General features: G+C 42.7%; 1 protein-coding gene and 1 long non-coding RNA gene across 2 annotated transcripts in view; one reads left to right on the top strand and one right to left on the bottom strand.

Annotated features, from left to right (window-relative positions):
* ATP6V0D2 (ATPase H+ transporting V0 subunit d2) overlaps positions 1–13,966 on the top strand; it is a 55,168-nt gene that overhangs the window by 19,821 nt on the left and 21,381 nt on the right. The gene's annotated exons all lie outside the window — the stretch shown is intronic.
* On the bottom strand, positions 6,869–7,782 carry LOC105610324 (uncharacterized). The gene is made up of 2 exons (XR_001042908.3): positions 7,394–7,782; positions 6,869–7,061 (listed from the first exon to the last, which is right to left on the bottom strand). It is a non-coding gene; the product is annotated as an uncharacterized LOC105610324 (long non-coding RNA).

The raw sequence follows: 13,966 nt of genomic DNA, 5'->3' as shown, positions 1-13,966 counted from the left end.
TTCAGATGGGCACCCCTAATTGAAAATGTCCCATTATGGTGCCCCAACCTTATGACTTGGAAGTCACTTTCACAATTATTCCTGAGTCTTTGGCCACAGTTAATTACAATGAATAGTGTTATCTCCTTGTCGGAGACCAAAGGAATCACACCAAAGCCTAGGTCTTCTGAATCACAGTCTGTGGTTTGTCCCACCATTCATGTGACGGGCCAGCACCCAGCAGTGCCTGGAGTTGAGCTCAGTGTCTTAGTCGTATTCGACTCTTTGCGATCCCATGAACTGCAGCACGCCAGGCCTCCCTGTCCATCATCAACTCCCAGAGTCCACCCAAACCCATGTCCATTGAGTCTGTGATGCCATCCAGCCATCTCATCCTCTGTCATCCCCTTCTCCTCCCACCTTCAATCTCTCCCAGCATTAGGGTCTTCTCCAATGAGTCAACTCTTCGCATCAGGTGGCCAAAGGACTGGAGTTTCAGCTTCAACATCAGTCCTTCCAATGAATACCCAGGACTGATTTCCTTTAGTGCCTGGAGATACATTACCAAAACGAAAGGTGTATGTGTGCAGGACAGGTGTCCAGTAGTTCTGAAACTGTTTTTCTTACTTCTCTTTTAGAACATATTGCAAAGTCAAGTGTCTGTCTAGCTCCTTGAACTGCCATCAAACAGGCTTACTTCCTGCCCTACTAGGAAATTCCCAGGGTATCATTTTGAAAATGATCAAGCCAACCCTATTAGAAATGGTCTATATTTAAAGTGGTATGATAAATACAATATGAATGTACAAGAACCGTACATTCATGTGATATAATTACCATATATGTGAAACTCGCTTTGAAAATCTGGAATGGATATTTTTGAGTGCCTAATCGCAGGAAGATCTGGAGGTTTTGTGTACTATAATTATACACAGTGCTGGGAAACAAAGGAGTGAATGCTATAGCATTTTAATGAAGAGACTGTGTAATGTAGGCTTGGATTCTTTTGTTTTTCTTCCCTCCTACTCAACACTTCCCCGCAGCATTTCAACTTCTATCTTTTGAAATTAGCTCTCTGATTAAAATATTTTAATATTCAAAATACTAATTTAATTTTTTAAGCTGTAAGTTTCATTAATCTTTTAAAATAAATTTTCTCAACGTAGGATAACCAAGGATATATGATCTTCAATACTTCACAGTAACATCAACCAAGAGTCATAGGTTAAGATCCACACAGTGAAGAAAGCTTTAGAGATTCATTTATAAAAGCTAATCAAAAGTTCTTGACTATCTCAGGGACACTGTATAACCCTCTACAGGTTTTGCGTTGTGTTGTACTTTAGGGGCCTGAACAGCTTAGTTTGCCCTACAAGTTTTCTCAGAATCAGGTCTTTTGGTGCTAAAATGAAGAAGTGAAAGTTGCTCAGTAGCGTCCGACTCTTTGCGACCCCATGGACCATACAGTCCATGGAATACTTCAGGCAATAATACTAGGTAGCCTATCCCTTCTCCAGCAGATCTTCCCGACCCAGAAATTGAACTGGGGTCTCCTGCATTGCAGGAAAATTCTTTACCAGAGTCCTCCACAAACTGGATCACAAACTTGGTCACCCCATCACTTGTTAGTCAAAACGTAAATAACATGATTCTGAGTCAGTGAGAACTCACATTCTAATGGAGCAGGTAGACGTGTCCACGAAGGGTGAAAAGCTGACAGAATTACACAACAGCTGTAATAGAGACTTGAGCATTCAACTGGAGGACGCTGGAGGGTGAAATGACTAATCCTGATTTTGAAAGATTTTGCAGAGAAGGTAGAATTTGAACCAGTATTTCAAGTGGGCGCCAGATTGAAAGAATACACTGCATAAGTGAGACATGGAAAGACTGTGTACCTGGGGGTGATGGGTCATCTCAGGCGTGGCTGGAGGCCAGGCAAGAGCAGGCGCGTAACTGGGGACGAGACGAGAGGCTGGCCTGACGCAGGGCTTCACCTGTCTCCATCAGCAACAGCCCGTCGAGGGACGCTTTTCAGGAAGGGTGCTACTGCTCCATGCTTCAAACACCCACGTCCTTTTTGTTAGTAAGAAATAGAGACCCTAAGACGTGCCATTGTGTATGTGTGTGTGTTAGGTGCTTAGTCGGGTCCGTCTCTTTGCAACCCCACAGACTGCAGCCCTCCAGGCCCCCGCATCCATGGGATTCTCCAGGCAAGAACATTGGAGTGGGCTGCCATTTCCCTCTCCAAAAGGATCTGTAGAAAGAAAGAAAGTGAAGTCGCTCAGTCATGTCCGACTCTTTGCGACCCCATGGATTGCAGCCTACCAGGCTCCTCCGTCCATGGAATTTTCCAGGCAAGAGTTGCCATTTCCTTCTCCGATGTGACACTGGGTTTTCCAAATAGCATTTCAAAGATGCTACTTTTTCTTGTTTGTTTTTACTTTTCAGCTGAGGGGGAATGATCTGCTACATATTTTAGGAAGAGGATTCTGCTGGTATTGTGAAAGACACATTGAAGAAATGAGACGTGAAGCAGAGAAACTATAGAGGAAGCTACTTTAAACGTTTACACTGAAAATGTTGATAGTAGAGATAGGAAGGAGAAGACAGTGGTTAGATGCATTTGCTAGGTAGACCTGACAGAATTTAGCATCTTGACCCATGATGCAACGAGTGGGAGAAAGCAATCAGTGATTCCTGGGATCCTAAGCTAAGGGAGAAAAGCATTTGCAGATAAGATAAAGAGTTTTGTTTTATTTCTAATCAAAAAGAATAAGAAGCCTATTTAAGTTACATTAAATTAATAAATTATCCTTAGTCTCACACTGATTTGACATATTTATACTCATACATTTTATAAGAATTAAGATCACCCTGTAAAATAATTTAATCTTTGATATCTATTACCAGAATTTTTTCATGCCAAAGGCTTCTTTCTAGTATTTTTAAATGACTGTTTAGGCTTCCATCTGGTCATGAGCATTCTAGGTGTGTTTTGTTTCTTCCTGACCTCCAAGTCTGCAAAGTATTTCATTTGTTAAATTCTGATTTCAAGAATCAAATTCCCAGGAAAAAGTATCAGGTTGAATAATATCCAGTTGACAACACTGTGTATTTGTGATTTTGACTCTTTGGCCAGAAAAGGTCTTCTGAAACCTTACAGATTGCACCATCTTAAAGGTTTTATATCCAGAGATTCTATGTGAAATGTTCAATGGGAAGCAAAAAGGTCCGTGGTCCAGCTGCTGATGAGACCTTCTTTGTGTAAAATTCTCCAAGTGCTGGAATTGAAAACACTGGTGCTCTCCTACAAAAGCAATACTTGGTCTTTCTGTAACTGAATGATACTTAATCAGCATGAGTGAGTGAATAAAAGTCACTCCGTGGTGTTCAACTCTTTGAGAATCCTCCAGGCCAGAATCCTGGAGTGGGTAGCCTTTCCCTTCTCCAGGGGATCTTCCCAACCCAGGGACAGAACCCGGGTCTCCCGAGTTGCAGGTGGATTCTTTACCAGCTGTGTCACAACGGAAGCCTAATTAATCAGCCTGACCTTTATTAAGTGACTGCTCTGAGTGAAGCCCTATGCTAGGTTCTAAGACAGGAGATGAATTGAATACGGACTTGCCTCTCTAAGCCAGTGGAAGAGTTACTTAAGGTGCAGATTCCAAGACCATGCCTCTAAAAATCAGATTTTAGTAAGTCCTGGACTGCAGTTTAGGAATCTACACTTTCAGAAGGCCCCCTAGTGACCCTGATGCACATGAGAAATTCTTACAGCCAGTAGGCAGGCTCTGAGTCTACAATACACCAGCTGCGGGGCCCTGAGAAAGTTCCTTAGTCAATCAAAGCCTTTTCCTCATCTAGAATAATAATTATATACAATAGAGTTGCAAGTTTAACTGAAAACACATATACAACATAGAGTCATAAGTGGTAACTGAAAGTTATGTGTTGCATGAGGCCCAGTGAATGAAAATACATGGCCTCGTTAAAAAACAGTAATTTCAAGAGACCAACAGCAGAGAATTAAACCAAGCATGGTGATGGTTTAGTAGCTAAGTTGTGCCCAGCTCTTGCGACCCCATGGACTGCAGCCTGCCAGGTTCCTCTGTCCATGGGATTCTCCAGGCAAGAACACTGGAGTGGGTTGCTGTGGCCTCCTCCAGGGGATCTCCCCAACCCAAGGATGGAACCCGTGTCTCTTGCGTCTCCTGCATTGACAGGTGGATTCTTTACCACTAGCACCATCGGGGAAGCTCACTGGAAAATATACTCATATATAATATATAAAAAATCCACACACACAGTATATCCACATACATTTGCTCAATACAGCTAACTTTACTCATTAGGGTCTTATCACCTGTGAAAGTGAGAAAAGGTTGCATAAAGGAGGTAATGCTGAGACTGAGGTTGGAAGGATGGGAAATGGCCAGGAGGGAAAAATCTAGCGGAGAGAGCAGAAACATAGGGTTAACCAGTACTGCTGCTGGATTGTCCCTGCCACTTAACTGATAACAGCAAAAGTAGCGTCTGAGGATTAAGGATGCTAAGGTCATGGGCATAAAAGACCTTAGGATGCTACAACAGTTCTCCCCAGAGTGAGAAATCAAGGTAGAAACATTGCTTCCTTTGTTTTATCCACATTCTGGCTAAGCGGCAGTCAACCACCAGGGGGCGCGATTGATCCCCGTAACCCCCGAATCTCTGCTCCTTCCCCAGCAATTGTTTAGTAAGACTTGAGACCGTCCCATAACCCTGGTATTAATTCATATAACCACTGCCCTAGTTGTATTTTATCTTGCTTTATTTTTTAAATTTAAAATGAAATTTAAATTTTTAAAAATAGTTTTTACTTAAAAATGTATTTAGTGCTTTCTGCAAACCAGCAATTTTACAGTCCCTTTGTTGTTGTCCAGTGGCTAAGTCACATCTGACTCTTTGAGAGCCCATGGAATAGCCTGCCAGGCTCCGGTCCGTGCGATTTTCCGGTACGAAGACTGGAACGCGTTGCCATTTCCTTCTCCAGGGCATCTTCCCCACCCAGGAGTCGAACCCAAGTCTCCTGCATGGGCAGGCGGATTCTTTACCACTGAACCCCTGGGAAGCCCACAGTCACTATTCATGCATGAAATTTAATTCTCACAACAATCCTATGAGGTGGCTTTTTAGAAACACAGAACAGAGGTTTCATAAGTTAAGTCTGTACTTTAGTACCTACCTCCTAAAGCCCAGAAGGAACATTCGTAAATTTCATGCATGCCTTTTCAAATTTCTTTCAACGTGAAAAAAGTTTATATGTATGCATATATTTATATCTAAACCAACATGTAAAATATACATAGCTGGTTTTAATGTTTTTAGAACAGTTAAATTATATGATGTATTGTTTACAATTTGTCTTTTTTTTTTTTTAGTGTAATGTACTGATATTAAGAATTTTCTACATAAGTGCATAATGTTGTGGTTTAGGGGCTAAGTCATATCTGAGTCTTTTGTGACCCCATGGACTGTAGCCCCCCAGGCTCCTCTGTCCATGGGACTTTCCAGTCAAGAATACTTTGGTGGGTTGCCATTTCCTTCTCCAGGGGATCTTGACCCAGAAATTGAACCTGTGTCTCCTGCATTGGCAGGCAGATTCCTTACCACTGAGCCACCTGGAAAGCCCATAAATGCACATAGATCTACCTTATTTTAAAGCATACATTGTATTCTGTTCCCTTTTTTGTCCATATAGTTTATTTCTTTGCTATTTCAAGTAATGCTACAATAGAAATCATTGTACCAATTATGTTTGCTTTCTCTTGCTGGCATTTCTTTACGAGGGATTTCCAGAAGTGAAACTGCTTTGTCCGTAACTGCAGGTTCTAGATTTTGACAGTTATCAGCAAACTGCTCTCTCATACTCCAACTATTTTGAAATGTTTTGTTCCTCTCCTTATCTTCTCAGCTGTTTCTTTTTTTTTTCTTTCCTTATTGGAAGAAATAAGATTCTCCAAAACCTGTTGTGACTGGTGTTTTGAATATAATAAACATGAGATTCACCAGTCACTACTCTTGTCCAGATGGAGAACAGCCTATAATATACAGTCACAGCACGTTTACCTGTCTAATGGACAAGAAGAATCGCCACCCCATTGGAGTTTTCCTGTCAATTTCTGTAATATTTACATACACTGCTATGGAAGAGGCAGCATTGAAGCCATCTTGCTAATGTTATTCTTCTCAATAGAAAAGTATAGGAAACGCAAGGAATAAGCAGCTATGATCCCTAGAAAAAGTACCAGGTATCTCCTTCATCTGTTTCACCCAGGGACTATCAGAGTTAACATACTTGTCTGAACATAGGAAGAAACCTACTCATCCATTGAAAGAAATCATCACTGTGCTATTGTCCTGGGAAAGTATGGTTCAGGCCTCTTGAGGCCGCAAAAAAACGAACAGTCTCTAAGGATATTGTAAGGAATAAAGACAAGTAGGAATGATCTGTAAATAATTAATTTGAAATGAACATGTGAAATCACTTGCCCAAGATTACACAGTTGAATGGCGACAGAATTAATGCTGAATCCGGGCCTCAGCTCCTCAGATATATATAATAAATATTTGTGAATGAATGAGCTGACTCCTCCCCGTGTTCACCATGGCTGCTGCCAATGTATACTGAAAATTAACTTTACACCAAGATAAATATAAATACAGAGCTTTAGAGACAGAAGAAATATATCACTTCTAGCTAGAGATATTTTAAAAGCTTAAAATAAATATTTGAATATTGGCCTTAAAAGATGGGAAGGATTTCAGCATTTAGCAATTGGTGGGCCATGGATACTTTTTCCATCTAAAGAGGAGTAGGAACAAAGACACTGAGATAGAAAAGGACGAATGAGTTTGAAGAATTTTTAATCCAAACAAATGGGTTAGACCACGATTGTTGAGAATCTTAAGTACTAGGGAAGAGTACTAAAGATTCCAGAGCTACCACGGGTTTGAGAAATGCATAGTGACCAGCATTCTTGCTCGAAATGTGCTGTTCCAGCAATGCTGACTTCAGAATAGTTTTCCCATATTTTATTTTCCTGGAAGGAAAAAAAAAATGCACGTGACAGCAAAATGAATTGCTTTTAAAAATTGCTTTAATTTTCACTTCCTCTATTTAAAAGGTAGGAAACTTCAGGGGAGTAAGACATGTTGCCCCCAATGTCCAGTCTCAAGAAGGAGCAGAATATTAATGGGGAGATTCTAAATCTCAGCAGCCTGTTCAGCAAATCAGACTAAATGCAGGGCTGCCCCACCTGAATATGTAGGATTAGCATTGGACTGAGTACATCTGGGGTAACACAGAAATGTTTATCAGTGCAGTCAAGAAAAGCTTTCATTTGAAAATTACCACATTGGAAATACTTCCTACCTGGCCCTGTCGTCTGCTTTTGTGCTAAGTCGCTTCAGTTGTGTCCGACTCCTTGTGACCCCATGGACTGTAGCCCGCCAGGCTCCTCTGACCACGGGATTCTCCAGGCAAGAACAGTGGAGTGTCGCCATGCCCTCCTCCAGGGGATCGAACCCGCGTCTCTTACGTCTCCTGCGCGGGCAGGCAGATTCTTCCGCCTGAGAAGCCCAGCCCCACCGTCTGTGTCACAGCAAAGAACCGGCGGGGTTGTTAAGGCGGATCAGGCCCTTTCACCGAGGAGTGTTGCTGAGCACGAAATAAGCGCAGCTAATGCATTTCACATGTCCTCCCCGCACACCTTCCATGAGTTGTGCATTTCACGTCCCTCTCCCTGTGTTTTCCGTACGTACAAGCGTGACCCGGAAACATATCGCAGTCCTGCTCACCCGGAAACATATCGCAGTCCTGCTCACCCAGAACAGAACTGTGGACGCTGAGAGCACGGCATGACGCTGCAGATGAAAGGATGCTGACCCGGCCGCTTAGCTAGAAGAAACCAGTCCTGCTGTCAGGGTGTGCCTCCCGTGATGAAGCCAGACCTTAGTCACAGTGCTTTGAGATGGTGAATCTATTGCCCATCTCCAAGTTCACCAAGTTATTTCCTATCCAGCCATGCCTGGAGCGGGGAGTTCAGTCTGAGTCATGAAGAGCTTCCATCTTCACTAAGGGGCTCAAGCTTTTTGTATACATAAAAGCAGCTATCACTTATGATGAGTTAACCAGCATGTTCTGAAACTAGTGATTACATTTCCAAAGAGAAAACATTAACCATTTTCAAGTTCAGATATCTTAACGAAGACATCGTATGAAATGATGACCCCGCAAGGATAATTCTAGGGCTATAAGATGCAGAACAGGTTGGTAACAGATTTTGTAAAAGATATAAATCAAACCCGAGGGCCAGTATCCCAACAGGTATCGCGGTTTATGTCCTGTGGATGTTCTGTCTCCCAGATGACTGTAGCCCTCAGCCTCATATCTCCATGCCATACCAGGGGTTAATCCCTTGTCTTCTAAGAGCAATAGGCAACTTTAGAAAGGATTCTATTAACTAGAACTAAGTGTGAAAGTACAGAGATATAGAAATCTCAGGCTTGATGAAAGAGTATAAACATTGCAAAATTTTTACACTAAATATTATATATGCAGCTTCTAATCTTTTCTTCCTCTTCCTCCAAGGTCCAGTTTACAGGGAATTAGCTTCCTCTAAGGGTATGTGACTCTCCTTTACTGGAGGCACTGTACTAGTGTTTTCATATGTATGAATAATCCTGGTGCCAGCAATTCAAGTCAAATAAATATTTCCATTTGAGACTGAGGAAATGGAGCTCTTTTTAAACTGGTTTTTAAGTAATAGAGCTGGGCTGAGAATTAGGCTTATCTGTTTTGAAGCTTGGCCTCCTTTTATGATTGATTTACAAACTGTTTTCATATGTGTGGTTTGATTTAATTTGCACAGCAATCGCGTGAAGACAATGGTATTCTGCCCTTTCCCACCCCTTGATGCCAAGCTTCTTAAAAAAGGGTGGTCTCTACTCCTATCTTCTCACTTATTTTCTCAATCCACCTCAGTCTTATTTCCAGCCCCACCATGCCCTCAAAGTCACTCCGGTTGCTAAGTGTAATGGGTATATTTTCAGCCCTTTTGTTAGATCTTGATTTCTAAAACCATTCCCCCATAAAGGGAACCGACATTCCTTGCAAAACAGCTATTCTAGGACTGGAGCGAGAAATATGCAAGATGAACTTGAACTATCTTGTAACACCAGAATATGAGGATGTGAGAAATGAATCAGAAGAACCTGCAGTGGTTTGGGGTGCGTTACAGGAGCTCACAGGAACGGACTGCAAGGGCCCCCAGGGGCCAAAACTGGAGCAATTCGAGCAGCCAGTTAAGGGAAGTTGTACTGAATTATCATCCAAAATATAAAATAAATATTCTTTAAGACCATCCTGGTCTAAATAAATGATTGGCTAACTTAATAAATGAGGGAGAAGAGACACGTCTCCCTTGCAGAATGATTTGTGTAGACGCTCCACCCTCAAGGGGGGTACCGTATTTCCTACCTCTCTTATGCTTGACCTCCAAAGAGGACAGTATGGAAAGAGGAGGCAGGGCCTTTTCGGTGGAGGAGTCTGGCAAACACTGCCTGAGCCGGGTGCCCGTGATGGCACCGGCGGTCATGAACTATGCTGCCAGGAGGCTCCTTTGATAGAATGCGATGGCAGTGTCTCTTCAGGCTTCTGCTTTGCAGGTGGAGGTGCAGTCACTCGTCCGCAGGGGTGGCTGGGGGTGTGTGGGGGCAGAGCCCTTCTCCAAGCTTCTGGATTTCAAGCTTCCAACTTTTCCCTCTGCGCTCTTTAAGATTAAGACTCCCCCGGCTCCACTGTCCATCACACCAGGGACTCAATGCAAAGCAGCAGTGAGTCCCAAAGCAGAGGAGAAGAGAGGAAAGGGTGAAAAACTGTTCAAGGAAACAATGACTGAAAACCCTCAGAAGTTGGCAAAAGACACCAACCTGCTGATTCAAGAACTAAACGAACCCCAAATAACAGAAACCCAATGAAATCCAAGCCAAGATGTGTCAGAGTCAAACCTGTGAAAGACAAACACAAAAATGCCTGAAAGCTGTGATACTCGTGGGGGAAAAGCAACGTGAACAGTGGTGAATTTCTCATTATGAACCATGCTGTTCAGAAGGAGGGGCTATAACATTGTTTAATGCTAACGGGAAAGAAATGTTAACCCAGAATTCTGTATACAATGAAGGCATCTTTCAAGAATGAAGGGTGACTCAAAACAGCCTCAGAAAACTAAGAATCTGTGGCCCATCAGTTCAGTTCAGTCGCTCAGTCATGTCTGACTCTTTGCGACCCCATGAATCAAAGCACGCCAGGTCTCCCTGTCCATCACCATCTCCCGGAGTTCACTCAAACTCATGTGCATTGAGTCCGTGATGCCATCCAGCCATCTCATCCTCTGTCGTCCCCTTCTCCTCCTGCCCTCAATCCCTCCCAGCATCAGAGTTTTTTCCGATGAGTCAACTCTTCGCATGAGGGTGGCCAAAGTACTGGAGCTTCAGCTTTAGTATCATTCCTTCCAAAGAAATCCCAGGGTTGATCTCCTTTAGGATGGACTGGTTGGATCTCCTTGCAGTCCAAGGGACTCTCAAGAGTCTTCTCCAACACCACAGTTCAAAAGCATCAATTCTTCGGCACTCAGCCTTCTTCACAGTCCAACTCTCACATCCATACATGACCACTGGAAAAACCATAGCCTTGACTAGACAGACCTTTGTTGGCAAAGTAATGTCTCTGCTTTTGAATATGCTATCTAGGTTGGTCATAACTTTCCTTCCAAGGAGTAAGCGTCTTTTAATTTCATGGCTGCAGTCACCATCTGCAGTGATTTTGGAGCCCCCCAAAATAAAGTCTGACACTGTTTCCACTGTTTCCCCATCTATTTCCCATGAAGTGATGGGGCCGGATGCCATGATCTTCGTTTTCTGAATGTTGAGCTTTAAGCCAACTTTCTCACTCTCCTCTTTCACTTTCATCAAGAGGCTTTTTAGTTCCTCTTCCTACCCTAAAAGAATGGGTGAACAAAATTATTGAAACAGAAAGGAAATGATAAAAGAAGGAATCTGGAACTATCAGGAAAAGAACAACAAAGCAGGAGGAAAATGTGAGGAAATGCAGCAGACTCCCTCCTCTTGATTTTCTGTTTTATCTTGATTTTCTGTTTTATCTTGATTTTCTGTTTTATCTTGATTTTCTGTTTTATCTTGATTTTCTGTATTATCTTGATTTTCTATATTATAGTTGACAGTTGAAGCAAAAATTAATATTTTTCCAATGTGGTCTTTACTGTATATGGTGGAAATATTTAGACAGTTCTATTATAAGTAGGGAAGATTAGGAGAAATTTTAAGAGATAAGATTTATATAGTTTCTAAAAAAACTAAGCATACTCTACCATACAACTCAAATTGTACTTCTAGGCATTATTCCAGATAAGTTGAAATTTATTTCTACATAAAAACTGACACACAAATGTCCATGTTTACATTATTTACAGGCAACAATGTGTATGTATTATGTGTATCTCAGGGGAATTAAGCTGAATTAAAATATCCAATCTCAAAATGTCACATCATATATAATTCTTGTCAAATATTATTCACAAAAATGGCAAAGCTATAGAAAGAACAAAGTAGTATTTGCCAGAGGTTCAGAGCTGGGCTTCGCAGGTAGCTCAGATGGTAAGGAATCCACCTGCAATGCAAGAGACTTGGGTTCAAACCCTGGGTTGGGAAGATCCCCTGGAGGAGGGCATGGCAGCCCACTGCAGTATCATTGACCTGGAGAATCCCCATGGACAGAGGAGCCTGGCGGGCTGCAGTCCACGGGGTCACAAAGAGTCATGACTGACTGCCTAAACTTTACAGCAGGAGATGGTTGATGGCAAAGGGGTCTGATGATGAAGGGGCGGCACGCTGGAGGCCTTTAGATGACAAGGGAGTTCCGCACCTGGACTGTGGCGGTGCCTGCACCAATCTACACTCGGGGTAAAGTAACACAGGACTACACACATGCCGAGGATCGATGTCGATTGTCTAATGCCAGCATTACAGCGATGAAGATGCAACCCCTGGTGGAACCTGGGTGAAGAGGACGTAGGACCTCTCTGTACGATTTTTGCAGCTTCCCAGAGAATCTATAGTTATTTCAAGGTTAAAAGCTTTAACAATTTATTCCATATTGTTGTATGTACATGGTAGTAACAGTAATAATAACTCGTAAAATCTCTTCTAACATCTGAAGCCTATGATCACAGGAAATGGAAAATTAGTGTTTAATTATATGTCTAGAGAGTTAGAGAGAGACATAAAAGACATTCAACATAAAGACATAAACGCTATATTAGTGTAAAATTTCATCAGAGAATTGGAGTAGAAATGACATTTCCAGAGAAAAAAAAGCACAACATGATTTCTTTCTGTTTATGTATTTGTAATTGAATAGTGGTGGTGTCTTAGCGAGCTTGAGTTTCTATAACAAAATGGCACGGACTTGGTGACTTGAATAATTGGACTTCATTTCTTACCATCTTGGAGGCACGGAAGTCCAAAATTACGGTGCCATCCAGTTTGGCCCCCTGGTGAAGGCTCCCTTCCTCATTGTGCCCTCACACAGCAGGAGAGAGAGCAAGATGCCAGGTGTCTGTCCTTAGAAGGGCACTAATCCCATCATGCAGGCCGCACCGTCGGGACCTCACCTGAACCTAATCAACAGCTCCGTGGCCCCAACTCCACACACCATCACACTGGGGCTAGGGCTTCAACATGAATCCTTTGTTGTTTAGTCTCCCAGTCGTGTCTGACTCCTTGCAACCCCATGGACTGCAGCACACCTGGCCTCCCTGTCCCTCACCATCTTCCCAGAGTTTGCCCAAGCTCATGCTCATTGCATCAGTGATGCCGTCCAGCCATCTCGCCCTCTGATGCGCTCTTCTCCTTCTGCGCTCAATCTTGCCCAGAATCAAGGACTTTTCCAATGAGTCATCTGTTTGCATCAGATGACCGAACTTCCGGAGCTTCAGCTTCAGCATCAGTCTTTCCAGTGAATATTCAGGGTTGATTTTCCTTGAGGTTGACTGGTTGGATCTCCTTGCAGTCCAAGGGACTTTCAGGAGTCTTCTCCAGCATCATAGTTCAAAGGTATCAATTCTTTGGTGCTCTGCCTTCTTTACAGTCCAGCTTTCACAACCATACCTGACCACTGGGAAGACCGTAGCCCTGACGATATGGACCTTTGTCGGCAGAGTGATGTCTCTGCTTTTCAACATACTGTCTAGGCTTGTCATCGCTTTTCTGCCAAGAAGCTATCATCTTCTGCTTTCACGGCTGCAGTCACTGTCCACAGTGATTTTGGAGCCCAAGAAGAGGAAATCAGTCACCACTTCCACCTTTTCCCCCTCTATTTGCCATGCCAAAATGGGGTCAGATGCCATGATGTTAGTTTTTTTAGTTTTTAGTCTTTAGCCAGCTCTTCCACTCTCCTCCTTCACCCTCATCAAGAGGCTCTTTAGTTCCTCTTTGCTTTCTGCCATTAGAGTGGTATCATCTGCATATCTGAGATTGTTAATGTTTCCCCCATCTGTCTTGATTCCAGCTTGTAACTCATCCAGCCCAGCATTTCTCATGATGTGCTCAGCATATAGGTTAAACAAACAGGGTGATAGCAGACAGCCCTGTCATACTCCTTTCTCAGTCTTGAACCAATCGGTTGTTCCATACAGGGTTCTAACTGTTGCTTCTTGACCCACATACAGGTATTCTCATCTCGCTGAGAGCTTTCCAAATTTGTCATGATCCACACAGTCAAAGTGTGTGGTATGTGTAGTCTATGATACAGAGATAGATGTTTTTCAGAGATTACATTGCTTTCTCTATGATCCAGCAAATGTTGGCAGTTTGATCTCTAGTTCCTCTTCCTCTTCTAAACCCAGCCTGGACATCTGGAAGTTCTTGG

This window comes from Ovis aries, chromosome 9 (genome assembly GCF_016772045.2).
Source record: "Ovis aries strain OAR_USU_Benz2616 breed Rambouillet chromosome 9, ARS-UI_Ramb_v3.0, whole genome shotgun sequence".
NCBI lineage: Eukaryota > Metazoa > Chordata > Mammalia > Artiodactyla > Bovidae > Ovis > Ovis aries.
The sequence above is the reverse complement of the archived record's forward strand: the minus strand, read 5'-3'. Positions and strand labels throughout refer to the sequence as shown.